This window comes from Vicia villosa, linkage group LG1, assembly GCF_029867415.1.
Source record: "Vicia villosa cultivar HV-30 ecotype Madison, WI linkage group LG1, Vvil1.0, whole genome shotgun sequence".
Taxonomy (NCBI): domain Eukaryota; kingdom Viridiplantae; phylum Streptophyta; class Magnoliopsida; order Fabales; family Fabaceae; genus Vicia; species Vicia villosa.
The window spans coordinates 11,207,741-11,218,709 of record NC_081180.1 but is presented as its reverse complement, the minus strand read 5'-3'; positions in this window follow the sequence as shown (position 1 = coordinate 11,218,709).

The following is a 10,969-nucleotide window of genomic DNA, read 5'->3' as shown; positions in this document are numbered from 1 at the left end:
ATCATTGGGAATAAAAATGATCTCTTGAGAACTAGATCAACCTTTATAAATGAAAACTCTTTGACAGGATTTATCTCCTTGATTGAGCTAACTTTTGTTGATGAAGCCTTGTCAGATGATGGGTGGATTGTAGCTATGCAAAAAGAGCTAAATCAGTTCCATGGGAATGATGTTTGGGATATGGTCTCTAGACCAAATCATAAGAACATTATTGGAATAAAATGGGTGTTCATAAATAAAATGAATGAGCAAGGAGAAGTGGTAAGAAACATGGCTAGACTTGTAGCTTAAGGCTATAGTCAGCAGGAAGATATAGATTTCTCTGAAACCTTTGCACTAGTTGCAAGGTTAGAGGCAGTCAGACTTCTTCCCTCTTATGCTATCAATCATGATATTGTCTTATATCAAATGGATGTTAATAGTGTTTTCTTAAATGGAGTCATCTCTAAAGAAATGTATGTCAAACAACCTACTAGGTTTGAGGAATCCGTCCACCCAAAGTTTGTTTTCAAACTTAAGAAATCACTCTATGGAATCAAACAAGCTCCAAGAGCTTGGTTTGAGAGATTGAGCAATTTCTTAATAGAAAATGGTTTTCAAAAGGTTAGGTTGACACTACATTATTCAGAAAGACTCTAAATAAGGATATCTTCATTATCCAAATTTATGTTGATGACATAACTTTTTGTTCTACTAATGTCTCTCTTTGCAAGTAATTTTCTAAGATTATGCAGGTTGAGTTTGAGATGAGCATGATGAGAGAATTAAAGTTCTTCCTTGGAATTCATACCAATCAGGGCAAAGATGGGATCTATGTTTATCAACCAAAGTACATAATTGATCTTCTGAAAAGGTTTAATATTGAAGATTATAAGATAATGGCAACTCAGATGCATCCAACTTGCAATTTGAACAAAGAGGATAATAGCACCAAAGTTAATCAGAAGCTATATCGAGGTATGAATGGTTTCTTACTTTACCCCACCGCAACATCTGGAGTTGATAGTTGTACATAACGAAGATAATGATATAATCATGGAATTTAACATAAATGAGAAAAAAGGAAACATAACCAGGCAGGTCATCCACCACTCATTTTCCTCGTTTTCCATGGCCGGTCTAGCCACTTTTTAGGGGATGGATGCCCATCTATATGAGTTTCTCGGTGAGGAAAGCTACATTGTTTTCCACGGCCATGCCTTCTCCTTGATCCTTCTGGAGGGCTTGATATATCTTTTCCCCCTCGGGGTCCGCGTTGATAGTGGCTAGTTCTCCTTAGAGATTGTGATATTTCATCTTTAGGTACACCGGCCAGGCGATGACGTCCATCGTGGCTGCAAAGGATCGTCATAAAATGCAATTGTAGACATTCCTGCAAGGGACAAAAAGGAATTGTGAATTTACCATTCATAAGTCCTTTACATTGCCTACAGAGACCATCAGCTCCACATATCCCCAAGAACGGGAAATTTGTTCAATTAAATGCTTGGAGGCCAGAGCCTTTGTATGGCCACAAACAACCATGATCGAGACCCATCTTCTTGAACAACTCTGAGTATATTATGTCGCAGATGCTGCCACCATTGATGAGAATCCAGGAAAAAAATTGGGGACGCCTCCGATTTTCTTAGTGTCTCGAAACCCCTAACATGGGTCGATCAAGAATCTTTGCTGAAGTGCTTGTATCCTTTTTGTAGATAGACATCATCTCCGAGGGTTTCATTTTCATAGTTCCTTTGGAAGAAAGGTTTTCTCGGGGGCACTCCTTCGGTGATTGCGACAATGTACGGGCCCTTTCCTTTAATAGTTTCCTTGTTTTTTCCGCTGGTCCCTACATATATAGTCTTTTTGAGGGGGATTTTCCTCTAGGAGACTCCTCCCTATCTCTTTTACTACCCTTGACGTATTCATGCATTCGACCCTTCTTAATGAGCCCGTTGATGGCATCCTTTAGTTTGACACAATCATCAGTGGTATGGTCGTGACTCTTGTGGAAGCAACAATACTTTGATTTATCAATGTGATATGTTTTCTTAACGAGATAAGGATGTCGGAATCCAACCTTTCATAACTCAGTCTTGGCACAGTCTTGATAGATCTTCTCCATAGAAACACTCGGAGGGTGTATTTATCATACCTTCCCTACATACCCCCGATCATACTCTTCTTGGCGCCAGTGGGACTCCTTCCCGGCTGGGCGAGTAGAGTTGGTCATAGATGATACAGGATTGTTGAAATGCGTACTTAGCTTTTCCTCCAAGAGAAAGTATGATTCAGCCGTGGGGAGAACCTATTGGAAAGTCTTCACTTTCGTCCTCTATATTATTGATCTAAAGGGATGATCCCTCAGGAGACCATTTTTGAAGATCCAACACTGAAGGTTGTCTCCAACTCCCTCGACTTCAACAACAACTTGTGTGAACCAGTCTATGTAAGACCACAAGTTTTCTTTCTTTCCTTGGACTATACCGCTCTGGATGGCCTTAGTTATTGGTCGTCTCTTTCGGGATGTGAAGCATGCAGAAAATATCTCGTAAAAATTCATCCAGGATGTATTTCTTCTATCAGGCAGACAATTGAACCACAACCTGATATGTCCGATAAGATTTAATGCAAATAGCTTGCACTTAAATGCGTTATCTATGCTTAAGTAGTTTAGTTGGTCGTTCACGGGATGCACATGCTCGTCGAGGTGTCCCTTTCCATCATATCTTCCCATCTTGGGCTACTTCCCCATGGACTTTAGGATATTGTTTTCTAGAATCCTATGAGATAGTAGATGCTTCGGTTGTACCTTTCCAAACTGACTCTCTACTTGATTTGGGGAAAGAGCATGGCTACCCTGGTCCCCCTTGGGCTCTAGGGATGAGTCTAATACTTGATTTGGTGAGTGTGAGTTTTTCTATTGGGCGATATTGTATATTTTGTTCAACAGTTTGTTAGCTCCTTGCAGTTTGAGGTTTGCTTGTAACACTTGGAGGCCAGGTAAGGCTTCTTGTTACAAAACAGGGATGAAATAAGAGGACTGAACGAAATAACTTGGATAGATCTAGTTATCTCTAGAGCTTGGACTAAATTTAGATGCAATGGAATCGCTTCTCCATGATATATGATGCCTTGTGGAAGATGTAAAAGTGATTGATTGATCGCTGCTAGAGTAGCAGCAGCACCTTCCAACGCTCAATTAAGTATTTGAACCCTCTCTCTCTCTCTCTCTCTCTCTCTCTCTATATATATATATATATATATATATATATATATATATATATATATATATATATATATATATATATATATATATATATATAGAGGGGGGAGGGAATAACAGAGTCGCTATTTGTTAGGAGTGAATTGTAGGGAGTCGTTGGATGTGAATGCAATTGAGATTCTTTGTGATCATCATAATGTTAATTTTCATGTGCTAAGCGAATTTTAGATGGAATGTGGTCCCTTCATGGAGGCCGATCAGGATTGATAAGACTGGTCAAAAACCATAACGTTTATTAAATAAGGGACCAATTTAAAACAAAAAAAATAGTTAATAAATTGACATTCTAATTATTTCATAACACAATGCTCAATGGGTCACATATACATATGTTTGAACCCTCTCCTAGACTTTTTTAAAACGGTAATCGATATAACTTATATTAATAGTACAACCAAGCATTATTCCAGTAAGTGGGGTTGGCTACATGGATCAAATTTTTCTATAATGTTTTATCTAATGTCATATTATTATCTAAATCATTAATCTCTGAATCTTACTTAATAGTTTCTCTTATAATTTTCTTAGGTCTTCCTCTACCTCTAGTTGTTTGACTCCTCTCCACTTGATCTACTCTTCTTACCACGAAATCTAAGATCTTCTCTCTACATGTCCAAAGCTCATAAGCTTATTTTTCACCATCTTTTCTACTATAGGTGTTACTCCAACATTCTCTCTAATAACATCATTTCTAATTATATCCAGTCTAGTCTTACCACACATCTAATGCAACATCCTCATCTCTACTATAGTTACTTTATTCTTATGTTAATTCTCAACCTCCCAACATTCTGTCTCGTACAACATAGTCGGTTTTAGTGTTGTTCGATAAAATTTTCCCCTCAGCTTTAGCTGTACTTTTGTGTCACATAAAACTTCTAAGGCTCTCTTCTTTTTTAACCACCCATATTGAGTTCGATAGTTTACACCCCCCCCCCTTTATTTCTCCATCATTATATATTATGGACCCAAAATATTTAAATATGTGGCTTATGGGATGATATAGTTTCCATCTTTTATCTCTAGTTTAGAAACACTTCTTCTTTTGTTGAACTTATATTTCATATACTTCATCTTACTTCAGCTTAGATGAAAACCATGTGTTTCTAAGACTCGTCTTCAAATCTCCACTCTCATTTAAATCCCCTTTCAACTCTCAAAGTAGGATTGTGTCATCTGAAGAAAAAAACATACATGTGGTGGGTAGCTTTTAAATGTGTTCCATAAGTTTATCCAAATTAAAAGTAAAAATGTATTGATTTAGGATTGAACTTTGGTGCAATCTTATTGTAATGTGAAATCGTTTATCTATCCACCTTGTGTTTGTACAGTAGTCGGTACCCTTTCATACATATTTTGGATAACTCAATAAGCAACTCTAACTCTATTTTTTCCCCCATAGAGTAAATATGTTTGAATTTGATAAGATGTTGCAATTTAAATTTTAAAATGACAAACAAATGAAAAAAAGTTTTAATACTTTTGTTTTATATATATATATATATATATATATATATATATATATATATATATATATATATATATATATATATATTCAATATTTTTAAAAATGTTAAATTTTTATCATTTAATGGATGAGAGAAATTCTACTTTCAAACGACTCTGTCTCTATGTAACATCACTGTCAAAAATTTTAATAATGTTGCTTCATATTTTCTTTCTTTTTTTCCAATATTTTAAAAAAAAAAGTTAAATCTTCATCATTTTATGAATGAGAAAAAATTTAGATTCGAGTGACTCAAACTCTATGCAACAAATCGTCATAGTTAAAATTTTCAATAATTTTGTTTTATATTTTCTTTTCTTCTTTTTTTACTCCATTAGTTTTAAAAAAATATTAAATCTTCATCATTTTATAGATGAGAGACAAACTAAAGATTAAAAGATAAAAGATCGTCTATTTCAATAAGGTTATTCACGCCATCTTAATAAAATTTTATGATATAACTTAATGATTTGAGGAATAAAATATAAAATTAAAAGTATATTCTTCGAAAAATTGAGATGTTTATCTTAGATCTCGATTTTAACGGTGATATTGGTTACATAAAGTCTTAGTAGTTCAAAAGTAAAATTTTAGTGGAAATCTTTTAAGGTTGATACTTTATTTTTTGTCTTACTTTATTTGTTCATCTAGCAACTAAGTTTTTGCAAATAGTTAATTGTATTGTTTTTTCTAAATAAAACTTATATTATATTGATTTAAATGATTTATCTATACTGAGTAAACACTTATATTATGTTGATTTAAATGATTTATCTATATTGAGTAAACACTTATATTATATTGATTTAAATGATTTATCTATATTGAGTAAACAGGTAGAATTAATTTTATTTTTCAAGAATACATTAATGATGATGAAATAGATGAAAAGATTGCAAGAAAAATATATAAACTACTTTTTAAAGGTTATCAATTATTTTATATTGAAGTTATTAGTAATTAGTTATTAAACTAATAGATTTTTGTAGTTATCGGGTGTTGAACACATGACATCTAACAGAGAAGTAAACTTCTTTGAAAAATAAAGATGAATTTTTAGAGGTGTAACATAGAAATATATTTGACGTGGCATAAATTTTTATTGATGTGGCAAAATTAGAATTATGTAGCATGAGATGTTGGAGTCTGTTTTAATATATATATATATATATATATATATATATATATATATATATATATATATATATACTCCCTCCGTCCCAAAATATAAGAGAGAAAAAAGCATTTTTCTTGTCCCAAAATATAAGAGAAAAAATCATCTTTAATTTCTTTCAAGATAAAATTAAATGCAAATTGCATTTAATTTACATTCTCTCTCATCATTTCCATAACCAACAACCAATTAGAATTTTTTTTAAAATTTTCCAAAGCACTTTATTTCAAGAAAACCATAAGTTAAATGAGCGTGTTTTTACTTTTCTTAATAAGCGTGATTTTGTTTTTTTCTCTTATAATTTGAGACGGAGGGAGTATATATATATATATATATATATATATATATATATATATATATATATATATATATATATATATATATATATATATATATATATATATATATATATATATATATATATATATATATATATATTTATATATATATATATATATATATATATATAGATTAAAGGATTAAACATGTTTTTAGTCCTTATAAAATTACATGACATTTAGTCCCTATAAAAAAATATTGATTTTTAGTCCCTATAAAATTATCACTTTTGACATTTAATCCTTATAAAAAAAATGTTGACTTTTAGTCTCTATAAAATTACTTTTGCACGCAGTTTTAGTCTCTCCATAGAGACGAAAACTGCGTGCAAAAATAATTTTATATAGACTAAAAATCAATATTTTTTTATAGGGACTAAAAGTCAAAATTAAAATATTTATAAAGACAATTAACTCCAAATTAAATGCGAGTCTTTTTGGTCCATTTGATTTTCACTCATCACACATCACACATCGTAATAAATATAACTTTAATTAATATATTTTTTCTAAATAAAACTATGAAACAAAAAGAAAAACTAGTTTTGACCATTTATACATTTCAAATAAGTCAGACATTGAAGAATAAAATTTAAATATTTTTCCACTATCCAAAATCTTGGTCTAACATTGATTTATTCTTTTCATAAATTTCTTCTACTAAAAGTAATCTTATTCAAACACGCACTAAAACAAACATATATCCGCATTATCTGAAACTCGCTCCTCCATTTAAATTTAAATTTGTTGTTATAATTTTCATTCTTTATTATTTAATTACATTCAAATCTACTCTGCTAATGAAATGCTGTCCTGTAATTGATGTGATTTAAAATTATTTTTTTATTTCATTTAAGCAACAGACTATTATTAATAGTAATACAAATTATTGAGAATAATATAAAACAAGAAAATTGGCTCGCAGTTTATATTTCAAACCTTCAAGCGACCTCATACAATTTCAACAATAAATAAATGAATGAAAGACGAGAACATTCAAGATTGGAAAAAGAAATGGCGACATTTAAAGTACTTAAATGTGATTTATGACTTTTGAGCTATTTTTCACTCTTTCCCCTAATAATGGGAACATGGAATGGCCAAGTAAAATTGATGAAACATGATTTAATGGAATGTGAGTTGCGTGTGCTAAAAAAATATATATATGGCAATGACCCTACCATATTACTCTATATCTAAATTTTATCCGTGATAATAAACATGCCCACGTAGGTCAAGAACTAAGCAAAATGATTTTTCCATGACTTTAATTTCAATTTTTTTTTTAAAATTTTGATAGCGACAGACTAATTCAAAAGAATCAAATCTCGACTTCAACTAGTCAGGATAAAGTGAATCAATCTCGACTTCAATTTCCACTGCTCAATTTTTTAAAATTTATTTCTTTCTTTTAAAATCTTTTGGTAGGCAGGACAAATGACAGTATATGAAACGTAGGAGATGATCCATACTCAAAATGAGAGGCAAGACAGATGGCAGTATATGAAACGTAGGAGACGATCCATACTCAAAATTTTGTATGAACTAGTCCAACACAATGATTACTAGCACCTAGCAGAATTCGAATATGAGACTTTTAAAGGAGTACACTCTCAAAACTCAAGCCTTCACCACTAGGTCAATCCTTAGGAGTTCGAAACACATATAATGTTTTAAAACGCGGGTTGGTGATTGACTCGATTAAGATATTGAGTCGTTGAATCATTGATCGGATCAAATAGATCACAGGTCAGACCGCATGACTATTGACTTAAAAAATATTAAAGTTATTTAAAGTTATTTTTAATATATTTTTAAAAGTTATTTTTAATATTTATATTATATGTTTATGAAATTATTTATTATCAAAATCAAAGTGAGTATTTTTAAGCAATCTTTTTTAGGCAAGATTATTATTATTATTATTATTATTATTATTATTATTATTATTATTATTATTATTATTATTATTATTATTAAGAAATAATAGTGAGATAAAGAAATAATTTGTTAAGAAAAAAAATAAGACAAATAATTAACTCATACAAATTATTGGAAAGATTTCAAATCTTGGTAAAATAATTTATGATCATCAATAACTAAGTGGCCAAGTGAAAAAAATATATAATAGGTTAGGTTTAGGTTTAATTCTGGCAATTTCTTTTTTCATCATATGCTTTCTCACACACTTTTGGTAAAAATTCAAAAATGTTTCTAGCGTTCCGAGATACATCTTCAGATTTATTAATTTTTGAAGATGTATCTTTAAAATTATGTTTAATATATTTCGAAGATATATATCCAAAATAGCTATGATACTTCAAAAGAAAAACAAAAAACAGAGACTGTACGGATAACATTAGATAATCAGAAATTTATTATTAATAATCATAACAACTTGACATTAAATTAAAACACTCAATATTACATAGATAATTGATAATTTGAAAATTAACATAGTTTAGGACATTGCAACATGTTGATAATATCTCCGATGGATCTTGTAATCTTCGCATCCATTCAATTGGACCATTTGTTGCATATCGGCGAAAAGTACTCCACATAACTTTTAGATCTGCATTCGTCTCTAGTTCCAAGTTGGTATATTGTATCTTCCAGTCGCCGTCAAACGAGGGTGAACGATACTCGAGCTTGACAACTCGTTGATTTTTTGGATATCATAGGAGAGTATTCTGTTTGAATATCAGATCGGGGAGAGTTATGTCCTCGCAGATCCTAAACTGAAGTGGCGGCTTCTCACCATTGAAATACACAAATGCAAGGTGGAAATATGTATTCATTTTCTGATATTGAGTGTTTTGTAGAAAATATGGGATGAGAGACACCCTATTTATACAAAGTTTGGATCACTTTGGACCTTAGAAACTTTATCATGTCATTAGAGCACTTTTTGGAGATGTTTATCTGAATAAACCTTACTATTCTACGAAAAAAATAATGTATTCGGATATGCACATCCGAAAAATTCTTTATTTGTTTTTTTTTAATTAGAAAGGGTTTATTTGGATATGCATATGTTTTCAGGTGACACGCTGATTAAAGACATGTGTGAAACAATTTCCTTCTCCTCGGGTTTTAGGCGACATACGATGGGATGATCGGCTGACTCGTTTGCAAGGCATGATTATGTAAACCAGAAATCACTTCAAATTTCCATGTACCTTCCACCTTATGGTATCCGCGTAACGGACACTCACATTTTCTTGATCAGGTGTCATCGCGTTTCAACTTCTGATTCGGTGGAACGTACGAGCCACTTCTCTCGCATCTAATGGTTACAAAAGCTTGCCTTTGGTCCATTGTCGGACCTTCTGATTACAATGTCAAACCCCTATTTACCGGCCACCGTGAAGACTCATTCAAGCATATATTCACGGGCAGTAAACAATTGTTCATTTGTAAACTATTGACCAACATCTATCTCGACATCAACCAGTCTAACATCATCATTCACTTCAATCGATTTAACATCATCCTTCACTTCATCAGATTTTACATCATTACTTACAACAGCTTTAGAAAACATATTTGGGTGCATCATATCTAATTCGAATCAAAATAGAAAAACGATTAAAAATTTTACAGTAACAGACAAATTCAGAGATGCATCTCCAAAACATATAGCAGGTAAATTCAAAGATGCATCTTTGGACTCGACATTTATTTTTTTCAGCTCAAACACAAGACTAATACAAGTAACGAGGTATGATATGAATGAACTTCACCTTGAATTGCAACTTTTTTAGCTCCCTTTGATGTGATAAAACATAAGAATAATAATTGGAGTCAAAAAGTTGATTAAGAATGAAATTTAAGGGTTTTAGGTTATGGAGGAGGTTTGAAGTATAGGGGAGATGATCCTACAAAGTGGTGATATATTCAACTTTCAATTTGACATGCATCTCCGGAAAATTTCACTAAATAATTAAATGTTAAATCCCAATGTAAAACACTTGAAAAATGTGTATTTTCGGAGATGCATTTTCGAATACACCCCAAAAATATTTGCAGGTGCATCTCTGAATTAATTAAATTTTAACAAAAATGATTCATAGTGCGTTCAGAGATGCTTCTCTAAAAATTTGTAAGGGCAGTTTGAGTCTTCATGTGAGTCACGCTATAAGGATGGGAAAGAAATTGTCTTAATTCTTGGCAATGACATTTTAAATTGATCAACGCACGGACAGTCCAGCAAAATTTTATTGGTTCAACCGAATTTTATCAGTTTAAATGTAAAAAGGGTCAAACACACCGACCAAACCAGAGATTGATCTGACAGGCCGATTTGAGTTTTAAAACTATAATATACTTTTTATAAAAATTTCAAATACAATTCAAATGTAAAAGACTACATAAATATTTGATGTTAGATCACACCGCAAGTTTCTTTCTAACTAAAAGTATATCATTTAAATGTAAATTATATATGCTATGGCTTTGTTTGGTAAAATTAGCTGGTAGCTGATAGTTGGTGACTGATAGCTGATAAGCTAAAATGAGTGTTTGGTAAATTAACTATTTCATTAGCTGATAAATACAAAATGACATAAATGATCATTTTAATTAATAAGGGTAATAATATTTTATTAAAATAATAAGGGTATAAATGAAAAAAAAAAGTCACAAGTTAAAAGCTCAAAAGCTACTTCAAATAGCTTTTG